The 11,897-nt window shown below is 34.5% G+C and overlaps 1 protein-coding gene across 1 annotated transcript in view; it reads left to right on the top strand.

The window, feature by feature from the left end:
* The first annotated feature begins 3,533 nt into the window (after nucleotides 1-3,533).
* Nucleotides 3,534-11,897, top strand: part of LOC142358149 (5-hydroxytryptamine receptor 1A-like) — a 94,511-nt gene continuing 86,147 nt past the window's right edge. Inside the window, exon 1 of the mRNA XM_075409620.1 lies at nucleotides 3,534-3,887. The gene's annotated coding sequence lies outside the window, so the exon portion shown is untranslated. The remainder of the gene's footprint in view (nucleotides 3,888-11,897) is intronic.

Below are 11,897 nucleotides of genomic sequence, written 5' to 3'. Positions count from 1 at the left end.
TAAGCTAACAAAAACCGTGTTCTCGATGAGAACTAGATAGAGAGATTGACTTCCCCTGAAGTTTTTCAAAAAAAAGTATGCAGAATCTTGAGTATAAAGTTACCCCACTAGATATCCTCTACCGGGTCTCTTGATTAGGTTAATCAACCTAGTTATACAAGTTAATCAACTTGAATAACATGTGGGGGAATGATGGTATCTAGTGGGGGGTCCGCTTTTCAATTTCCCTTTAAGTTTCCCCTTTTAAGGTTATCAACAAATTTTTGAGAGAGTGAATGCTTTGGGTGCTTAATGCTTCGACTATTTTATCCTTAACCTATTTTTCGGCGGACCATTAAATGTTGCGTCGCAACACTTATCTTTGTTGATTAGACTTGCTTTAAACGCTTTAAAGACTTAAATGCTTTATGCTTAAGAAGAACTCAAGCTCAAAAGGAAACAAGTGTTGTTGATAAAATCAGATGAAATTATGATTTCTTAGTTCAAATCACGTGGTAATTTATTGTTGCGTTTGTTGAAGAAGTCATCTTGAATTGAAGTTTTGAAGCTCTCGCAATATGAAGGTCAAAAGGTTGTTAAGTTTTTGAAATCTTATACTTATTGAAGATTGAAAATTGCTATTAAGTGAGTTTTTTTTGGTTCAAAGGGCAGTTCCTGGTTGCTTTAGGGGAGCCTTGTGTTTGCTCCAAAACTAAATTATCTCGTCAAATAAAAATCTAATAATTTTGTAAAAGCTGCAAACTACTTTACTTAAGACTCTACAAGTGGGTAGCAGACATTTGATTAAATTTACTCTTTTTTTTGAAGCTTGTTTCCTCGTCGGTATCTAGTTGCAGGTAATTCTGAAGTTGCAGGTTCCAGAATCCCACATTTCATATGTACAGTGCCAGATCTGAATACTACTGTCGGCATTTAATGTGAGCGTTTTAAATAGAATGTTATGTATCTCGAAATGTTAGCTTGCATCTCGAACAACTGCTGGGCTCTTGATTAACGCCAGATTTTCTCACTAACTTACTTCATCAGAGTCATGTAACCGGTTAATGGACAACCGTTATTCGCAAAACTAAATTCCATTTTATTAAGCCGATGCACAAAACTTCAATTTAACATTGCTAGGATATGATGAAAAGCTACAAATCCCAGCAGAAGTTGTCTTTAAACAAATCCCAGATTAAGTTGCCAAACCTGATAAAGTAATTTTCAAATAAGGGTGACTCTGGTAAAGTCACTGCAAAATATTAGTTTGCATGTCGAACAACTACGGGGTTCTTGATTGATGTCAAATTTTCTCTGTAACTTCACCAGAATTACGTAAACATGTACATCAGATATATGTGATACAATCAAATTGGCTCAAATGTGCTTTACCATCCAATTGTCAATTAAATCCAGAAAATTTAATTTCTCCAGATTTCACATTTCAGACATCAGTTTATATTTGCTTCAGTTCAGTTCTCAATATGTTTATTATATTTGCTCAGAAAACAAAAATGCACTGATGGCGTGGTTTTCAGTTTCTTCGTCACAGATTCATAAACCATGGATAAATACTCAATATTATTTCACTCCGGTTTTTAATAGCTATTAAACAGCAGGACTAAATTCGAATTGTCAGCATTAAATTTTTGACTGATTTCCAACTAGTCACACGATTACCCTTCATGAATTCAAGCAACCCATCAGAGAAAAAACTCGTTTGCGGGGAAAACCTTAAAATATTTACATATGGTGATGCCAAAGTGTTTGAAAACTTGCTTAAATGAGCCCGAAAAAATGGAAATTTTGGTACGAAATCAACTGAAAAGAGCTGATTTTTCTAAACAAAATACATCTCATTCAGAATCTTGCAGCATATTCAGCTATTTTCTTACAATACAGCGCATTCAGCTGATTACTCGCGTAATAAAGCGCAGAAATGGGCTGAAAGCTCAACGGTGGTTTTAGCCATAACAATTTTTATAATCACCATAATTTTTCCCTGGTCTTAGTTACTGATAATTCGGAGAATGTAAGCTTTTAAATTTTGGGGGAATGGAAATCATCTCGCCTTTCTTCTACAAATAAAACACGGCCTGTGTACTGATTGCCCGGGATCATAAGATCCAAATTCGTTTTATCCTGATGCAAATTAAGTTCGCAGCAGCCGCGTCTCAGTGACCCGGGGACATAAAGACCCTAAAATAAAAAAGCTGTAATTTGATACAGATTTGCACAATTTACGCTTTCTTTTCCCAGACGTGGTCTCAATTCTCTACAAGCCGCGCCGTCTTCCATTTAATTATAGACGAATCGTGCAAGCTTGATTGCTCTTTATACTACTTCGAGCCATTCTGGCCGCCTCCGTGAAGTCACAGTCAATTCTATTCTACTGAACTGAAAAGAGTACAAGTTTATCATTATTTCCTCATCCGTGTTATTTTAGTCTTTTTCACAATCAGACAACCTGTACCCCATATTCTAATTACCCCTCCCCATGAGCCCGTCTTAATGAAGCCCGTGTTTTATTACTTTTTGGGTCAATTCCTGCTACCGCACGTGAACAAATCTAGCTTGTAATCAGGCCGTGAAAAGTTATCTGATGAGAGTTGTCAAAGTTGACACTTTTCATTCGAGCTTTTATGTAAAAAAGATTCCTCAACCTAATTTTAGCACTTTTGTTCATAACCAAAAATAATGGAATAGGGCGTAAGGGTTTTAAAATTTGCACAGAATTTCAAATTTTGGTTGAATTACCCCGCATGTCTGAAGTGTGAGGGAATATGAATATCATTCAACCCCCCGCCCCCTAGGAAAAGGTTTGGAATGCTCAAGTAATTCCCCTCAAAAGCCTTGGGGTCATTAAAATGCGGTATCGCGATTAAGTTGAGAAAATTGTTGGTTTTCAAACAGTTCCTTTATAAAAGCGATTTGAACCTATTGATCCGAATTAATTCTCAGTTTTCTCAATCTCTTACGCAATTCCTACAAAATAACCCTGCAGAAAAATCCCCTCGGGCAATTTACATTGTGATTAAAAATCAATAGCTTTTGAAACTCTTGAGAATGAGGATTGAAAAATGAGAACTGGAAACTACTGCGAGCGATTCTTTGAAATTCAACACGATCAATTTTTATTTGATGAAAGCGGGTGGGGGCGTTGGGTGGGGGTGGGGGCGTTGGGTGGTGGGGGGGGGGGGGGGGGCAGTAGAGTGCACTATGTAATTAAAAACTCCGTTTCCTAATATTTGTTCCGATTTTAATGCAATGGGGGGAACATACCCCGAGATTTTGCTTTCTCCCAGCGTGAAAGACCACACTCCTTTTCCGCGTTGAAAAAAGAAACAATCTTTTCTGCTGTATAATTTTCCGTCAATTCGTATAAATTACCGGAAAAAATAAGAAATACTAGAGAATTCAGTACAAAAGATAATTTCATTTCAAAATTCTCCATTTTTCCAATGAAGGCATATACGGCCTCAAATTTCGTTCACGCTTGTCTTTTTTCATAAATTTTGCTCTTCGCCAGTCAATAAATTGATTATGGAATTTAGGTTTACATTTAGCATTTGACAAAACATTAATTGGACAATCAAGAAGTTTAATATTTACTCTCTGATCATCTGTTCATTTTATTAAATTCTCCATTTACTTTTATCATATTCCTTTGAGACAGTTGTTTTTTAGATGATAAAGAATAACAAATTTCGGAAGCAATTTTGTTTATCTAAAAACAAGATGTGTTATTGTTGACAGCGCCATGAAGGCGGCTCTTTCCAGTTAATTAGATGTTTACTTTCTATAAACAAATATTTACGCTTAGCAAACAACAATCCATCGATATCTTTTCAGACGACAGGCAGCTCCATATTATCTGAAAATGAGTCTATCTTATCACAACAGGACAGGTAATTGTATCTCGTCTTATTGTCAATTTTACCCAAGAATTGCAATGAATACGGCTTCCTCACTTCCTTGTTACGCTTGCTATAGTACCTCTCATATTTTTGAGAGCCAGTTTCGATAATAACTTCTAATGCGTTGTTATTTTTGTAGAAATTGAGACAGCGTTTCCAAGTGGTAGAAGGTAGGGAGAGTTTTTGTTCATCTAATGATAATTTAAATGACTTAACAACGATCGAAAAAAGCCCAATTAAGTGGATGGGAATACATCGGAATATATGTATCAGAGATGATCCGTATTGTGTATTTTCACATCAAGTTCCACTCAAAAAATCACATCAACACTCGCATCTACAAGAACCATTATAGTCTATAAAACATAAAACGAGCACCGTCGGTTTAATTGCTTTCGAACGACAGGCGGGGGCAAATTAAACAGGAGGGGGTGTAGCTTAAAATGTTTTACGGGTGCATAAAAACGCCGACACTACAAGATTTTGAACTCTTAACGTCCAGGTTGGCGGCAGCCTGACATCTGAAATACAACAAAAAGTTTACTATACTAAAGTTTACTGCAGCTGAGACTAACATGGACCTTGTTCGAACGAAAATATGAAGCTATGTCGAAAAAAAAACTGAATACAAACTGGACACCGTTTTCGATAATTAATTAAGTTATTTACTTTGCATAATATTCATAAAACTATTTTTTTGACAATAAAGCCTCAGTAGACCCATTGAATTAAAAAAGATTTTTAATAGACGATTAACTCTTGGCAATAAATACTTAAGTTTGCACATTGATTTCCACCCCACTCAGACCGAAAAAAAAAATTCACAGTCAAATTGACAGGAGCAAGAACCGTTATCATATCCAAAATATATATCTGCACTATTGCCAAATGTTATTATAGCTATGTTTTCTAGCTGATTTAAAAGGAATTTAGAAACGCTGCACAACAAAATAGACCTTGATCGATGATCAGCAAACCCTATCCAGGAGACAGACTGATCCCTCAAATTTGAAAGAAACCTAACAAAATACTCAATTTCTGAAGTTGATTTTTAAATTTGATCCATTTGTTCAAATTCTTCATCATGAATTAATGTTACCACAAAATAGCAAACGATATTTTGTGAGCTTTGTAAATAATTGCTGCTCGCTAGATTTCTATACTCTTCCAAAACAAAAAAACTACCAAGAATACTTTCCCCACTTTATGCACAAAATTTCAGAAGATCTGAGCGCATCAACTAGTGATCAGTATTTAAAACAACCCCCAGTTCGGTCTTTACAACGGATTCAACGTGTTCTGTTAAAAGATTTTTTTGTCAATCTGTGTTTAACTAATTTTTTACCGTGATTTCCAAGACATACTGAGTGGATGGTGATATAATGTTTCGTGCGATTATACGAAAGCAAATTGAGTCGTCAATGCATTAAACAAGAAAATTTGAGAAACGTAATTTTACGTGGATGGCGGCCAACTTTAGCTATCTTTAAAAAGTTTTTGCTTTCTGATTAACGAGCTTCGAGCTGCCAAGCATGTTTTATCCTGTCAGCGCATACTTCATAGATTTTTATTGATTATCTTTTATGATTTAAAATAAAGTTATTTTAGAAATCAGTAATTATTGTTCCCACCCACCTTAGTTGGGGAGGAACTATATATACAAATGGGTTTTATTGTTCTGTCAATTTTGGCCGATCGATATATTCATTGTAGAGAGTTGTGATTGGTATAATTTGAGGGCCCGCACAGCGTAGAATTTAAAGTTAAAAAGTTTTATCTGAATTATGTTTTTTCTGGACAGTTATCGAGGTTCAAAGATTTGAGAACATTAGAATCTTCTGTTATTTTTTGTTCAATTTTTACGGAATTTTTGCTCAATTTTTCGTCAATTTTGCTGAACTTTGTCCAATTTGTTAACAATAATGCTATTCATTTTGCTTAAAGATTCAAGTGAGGGTTGCTTCCCAGTGCAACGTTTCCCGGTTAGAATGGAATTTTCCCGGTAATTTTCTCGATAAGTTTCCCTAATTTCCCGGCGGGAAAATTACCATGAATCCTACCAGGAATGACATTTAATGGTAACTTACGGCTGGACATCGTTAACGGGATTACTAGAAACTTTGTCAGGAAATTACCAGGAAATTCGGGCATCATTTCGGGAAAACACCAGGACAACCAGCTAATTATCTGGAAGCTACCTGGACAACCAGTTAATTACCAGAAAGCTACCAGGAAAAGCGGGTAAGCCTTCCAGGAAGTTACCAGAATAAGCGGGTAAACCTTACAGGAAATTACCAGGTTAAGCGGGGAAACCTACCAGGAAATTACCAGGATAAGCGTGTATACATTCCAGGAATTTACCAGAGTAAGCGAGGAAAACTTCCAGAAAATTAACAGGACAAGCGGAGAAAACTTCCAAGAAATTACAAGGATACACAGGGAAACACGCCAGGAAATTAAGGGGATAAACAGGGAAATCTTCATGAAAAATAATTTTATTCCTGGATAGGCGGAGAACAGTTTTCATCTTTTTTGGCAGGGATTAACACAAAAATAACTTCGGTTCGGTTGTAAAAGTTTATCAAGTTTCACATTGATCAATTCCATTGCTAGAATTACAATACCGGTGTACTTACCACAATTCATTGGTTCAAATCCATAGTAATATAGTTCAAAGAAAATTATATTAATGCTTGGTAAGTTTTGTTTCGCAGAATTAATGGAGTCTCAGTCCTCCATGATGCAGATCCAACACGTGAAAGAACCAGGTTGAAAAAATTTTTTGATAACAGCGAAAGACACGTTCCTCGCTCAATTAAAATGGGGTTTCGATAATTTCTTTCAATATTTTGTCGACAAAATAGACAATTTTATCCGACGTTTTGAGCTTAAAAATGATGAACTCTTTAAAAATTTAGCGTTTTTTCATCAGAAAATGCACCAAATATTTCATCGGCCGATTTTTTTTTCCAATTTGCTGCAGGTACAGACCTGAAACTGCTGAAGAAACTTTAATGCAACTCAAAAAAGGCCAAGCCTATTCTACTTCTTTTTCTTTTAAGATTGTACTGGAATACATTTTTTGCGGGTTTTTCGCTGACTTAAGATAATGTTTATACAAAATGAACCTTTCATTTTTGATGTTTTTACATTTTATTGTCAAATTCTCTATTTTGGTTAGAAATGGAATAATTAACTTTTATCATTGAGCGCCCTGCATCATCAAGGCATGTTTTGGATCGTTCGTGGTTTTTTCTATTTTCAATACAGACCAAAAAAATCAAATGAAATTTATCACCCACGTTTTTGGTCAAAATGAGGCCCCATGGTCATATATTATGTTTTCAGTTGGAATTTTGTGGTTTCTACGATTTCAGTGCTGAAAATTTCTAGAGCTTTCTTCCTATTGGCGTCACTCTTTCGAAAACACGAGTCGTGAATATATTTTTTTTAATTTTGAAAATTTGATTGACTTTTTGGACTTTCAGATTTTTTTAACAATTTGTATCTTAACTTTACTAAGGACATCTTCCATCCACTTTTTGTAAAACAAACAAAACTTTTTTCATTGTCTTCGTGGATTTTGATCTTTTTTTTGAAAAAAAATTTCATACTGATCAACGCTTGTAGTCATTTTTTGATGTCTTTTCTGCATAAACCCTATGAACCGAAGGCTTATTGAGGTTCAACAATACAACCATTCAACAATTATAATCTGTTCAATTGAAAACTTTTGTTTTAAAAGTTTCTGTTATACATTTTTGTAACTTTGTTTTTGGGGTTTTGAGGCCTATCTGTACTCGTTGTTAATTTGATGTCTTAAGGCTTAGGCTCCACTAAATTGAGGCAGAATTGGCATCCGCTGACATCTACATTTTGTCTAATTATAAATAATTGGATTATTTGTTTCAATAAAATTTAAACAGCTTACATCAGCTTGATAGAAAAAACTTGATTTTCTGACATGTTTATTTTTGGTGTTGTTGCTTCGTTAATTTGTGTTTTAATAAGACTTTTGCAATTCGAATAATTTGTAATATTCAACAATTTCGTGTTTCTCATTTTTCGTTTTTATGTCATACGACAAAATAAATGATATTTTCCATTAGTTTTGACGATGAGAACCCTTTATCATTTAAAACGGTGTTAATGAATAACTCATATTTTTAAGGGCATTGACACCGTTTTTCCCAAATTTTAGCTGAAAATCTGTCTTTCAGATGTACTTGTTACTTTCTATCAAAGTTTTATGACATACTCTGGATAATGAGAGCTCTCAATGGGTCCCTGCAGAGACGCATAAAAGAGCATATCCATTATTTTTAGTTGAGAGCTTCCGATTTTTTATATTTTGAATCTGTTTGAAGAAGTATTTTGGTCCATCATGTTTTCAGAATACCTAAACTGTTTTTTTTGCTGACGCGGACTAAATATTTATTCATGATTTAACTGATACAATTTAAACAAACACAACCATTAAACAAATATAATCTGTTCAGTTGAAAACTTTTGTTTTTAAAGGTTTCTGTTATATGTTTTTGTATCTCTGTTTTTGGGGTTTTGAGGCCTATCTGTCCTATTTGTTAATTTAATGTCTTAAGGCTTAGTCTTCACTAAACTGAGGCAGAATTGGCATCCTCTGATATCTACATTTTGTCTAATTATATATAATTGGATTATTTGTTTCATTAAAATTTACACAGCTTACGACAGCTTGCTAGAAAAAACTTGATTTTCTGACAGGTTTATTTTTGGTGTTGTTGTTCCTTTAGTTTGTGTTTTCATAAGACTTTTGCAATTCGAATAATTTGTAATATTCAACAATTTCGTGTTTCTCATTTTTCGTTTTTATGTCATACGACAAAATAAATGATATTTTCCATTAGTTTTGACGATGAGAACCCTTTATCATTTAAAACGGTTTTAATGAATAACTCATATTTTTAAGGGCATTGACACCGTTTTTCCCAAATTTTAGCTGAAAATCTGTCTTTTAGATGTACTTGTTACTTTCTATCAAAGTTTTATGACATACTCTGGATAATGAGAGCTCTCAATGGGTCCCTGTAGAGACGCATAAAAGAACATATCCATTATTTTCAGTTGAGAGCTCCGGATTTTTTATACTTTGAATCTGTTTTAAAAAAAGTAGTTTGGTTTCATCATGTTTTCAGAAGACCAAAACTGTTTTTTTGCTGACGCCGACTAACTGTTTATTGATGATTGAATTGATACAAATTATACTTTTGTGCTTTATTATCTGTTGCCATTTTGGTTTTTTCAAGCGTTTTTAAAATATAGATTTTGATTTTTGGTTGTAATTAACAGTTATTTTTGATAATTGGTTTTTTGTTCATATTGTTCCTAATCTCATCAGTGGAATTTATCAACAGTTATTTAGGTTGGCATTATTCAAATCAATTTCTCACTAATGAATGGCCCCTACGGTTACGATGGAGTTACTTAAGAAAACATCTAGAGTTTGTAGTTGACAACTGATGGTTGAATTTGCCTTTCTATTCTTCTACCTCATGGCTTGGGCGACTTGTTTTATATTAATGACAATTCGCGCTTGTTTTGAGGTAAAATACACGTGGATTTTTTTGTTTATGTTGAAATTGATGCAATTTGAGTTTGATAGTGATTTTTTCTATTAAACGAAACCGATTTTCAGTTAGACAGAAAATTTGTTGTTTTTGTTGCTTTTGTCTCCTACGCTGTATAATAGCCGCTCTCGGTGGCTCTCCAATGCGGCAGGAAATTTTTCACTAAGAGGTTATTGCACTTAAGATAAAAATACTAATTACCCAATTATTTTCGAAGAGCCTATTTTTGAAAATGTTCTTTCTCTTTTTCTTTTGGTATACAATTAAGAAAAACGTGGATGAGCTGGTTCAGAGCATTATGTGCTAGCGCACATTATCGAGCCGCCTTGTTGAACTTAGTTTTTTAATCTGTTTTTATTATTAGCATAATGAAAAAAAACACAAAAATTAATTTTATTTTAATCGCGCACATACAACCACTAAAATACACAATTTTGCGTACTCACACACACACACACACACACACTCACACACACACACACACACACACACACACACACACAAACACACACACACACACACACACACACACACACACACGCACACACACACACACTCACACACACACACACACACACACACACACACACACACACACACACGCACACACCTCAATCGGGGTATCAGCTCGCACTACAATGTCTGGAGATTTTGTCTGCTCCGCCTGAAAACGAATAAATGGAACACACTCACACACAGAAACAGACATACACACGTATGCTTACATATGCACAGTTCGTAATCTGATTTAAACGGTAGTGAATGAAGGACTGTTAAAAATCAGACTATAGGATTCATCATTGCAATGCATGCTAACAACTGGGCGGAGAAATTGTCATCTGGTCATCAATGAAAGACTGCCACTTTGAACATGACTTTAGAGCGTTAAACCTCTTCTATTTCCGTGAGGCAAAAGGACGTCTCCAAAAACAGAAAAATAACTGTAGTAATATAATCAAATCAGTTTTTACTTTAGCCCTATTTGAAACTCTTTGCGCATAACAAACCGTTGCTTAGGAGTCTTACCCGCCGATATTTCATTATCTCAAAAAAACGATCAGAACTCTGATTTCAATTTGTTTTGTTGCACAAATTTAACTTCTTTTCAAATTTTGTTTTAACATTTTTTGTTTTTGGACAACTTGCTTTACCAGTAATCGGTATCAATTCTTTTCACAACCTCCAGATGTTGGGAGTTAGGTTGGGAAGATTATTGAGCTAATTCAGTCATAAAATAAGTTACTCAAAAAAGTTTTGCCAAAAGTTTTTAGACTAAAAGCAGATTCACACTATATGGAGACCCCAAACTGTAAGTTTTTGGTGGTTTTGCAAAATTATAGTGGATACTGACTATTTTTTTCTAAAGCTTATTGTATTACCCAACGATTGCTTTAGAACAGATTGCTTAATTGTTCTCGAGAGTCAAAATTTACTGGGTTTATTGAAACATTAATAATTAAATTGGCCCTGATTGACCATCCAGAGTAATTCAGTACTGAACATACTTATTTCAATATAAACTTATAAAACCAGTACTGAAACAGTTTGATCATTATGTCCAGAAAAAAAAGCAGAACAACTATTCAGACTGTTCAGAGTAATTCTTTAGTAAAGAGAGCGCTTTGAAATTTTTTATAATGATGAAACTGCCTGAGCATGTCAGAAAAGCTTCGTTAACTTCTAACTTTTTGTTCATTGTATTTTTACATCTTCTGCATCGCTTTTGAAACCAGCAGATGTGTAATGTAGTATGATGTGCGTATGCGTGTTTTGTGATCTAGTAAGGTGTGGGTATGCGAGTGGTGTGATGTAGTATGCTGTGGGTTCGCCCGTGGTGTGATGAAGTGTGATGTGAATATGCCTGTGTTGTGATGTAGTATGGTGTGAAAATGCCTGTGGTGTGATGTAGTATCGTGTGAATTTGCCTCTAGTGTGCTGCAGTATTGTGTGAAAATTCTGACAGGAAATGCAAAATCTGCTCTGAAACAGGCTAAATACAGTGTGTTTTAGGCTGACAATCAGGGCTGAAACAGGTTTAAAAAAGTTTGAAACAGGTTCAGTGCTTTTAGGCTGACAACAGTTATAAAATAGTGTTAATTAGGCTGATAATTGCATGATAATAGTTCTTGACTGTTTCATAAAGAGTGAAGAATATATTAATTTCCTGTTCTTCTAATTAATGAAACGATGTGTGTCTTTTAATAAATGTTTGATCTGTTTTTAGGATTAACGTGCCAAAGCCGAAAATTTTGTTTGCTGGGTTTTGTGATGAAAATTTACCATCGTTTTTTTTTTGTTTTGTTGGTTATTGTGCAAACATTTTAATTTCGGGGTTTTTTGCAACAGCTTACCTTCATGATCAGCACCTTATGAAATTTGTGATACAAATTTTGAA

Source organism: Convolutriloba macropyga, chromosome 2 (genome assembly GCF_964194025.1).
Source record: "Convolutriloba macropyga chromosome 2, txConMacr16.3, whole genome shotgun sequence".
NCBI classification, from domain to species: Eukaryota; Metazoa; Xenacoelomorpha; order Acoela; family Convolutidae; genus Convolutriloba; species Convolutriloba macropyga.
Note: the sequence above shows the minus strand (reverse complement) of the source record. Positions and strands in the feature narration are given on the sequence as shown.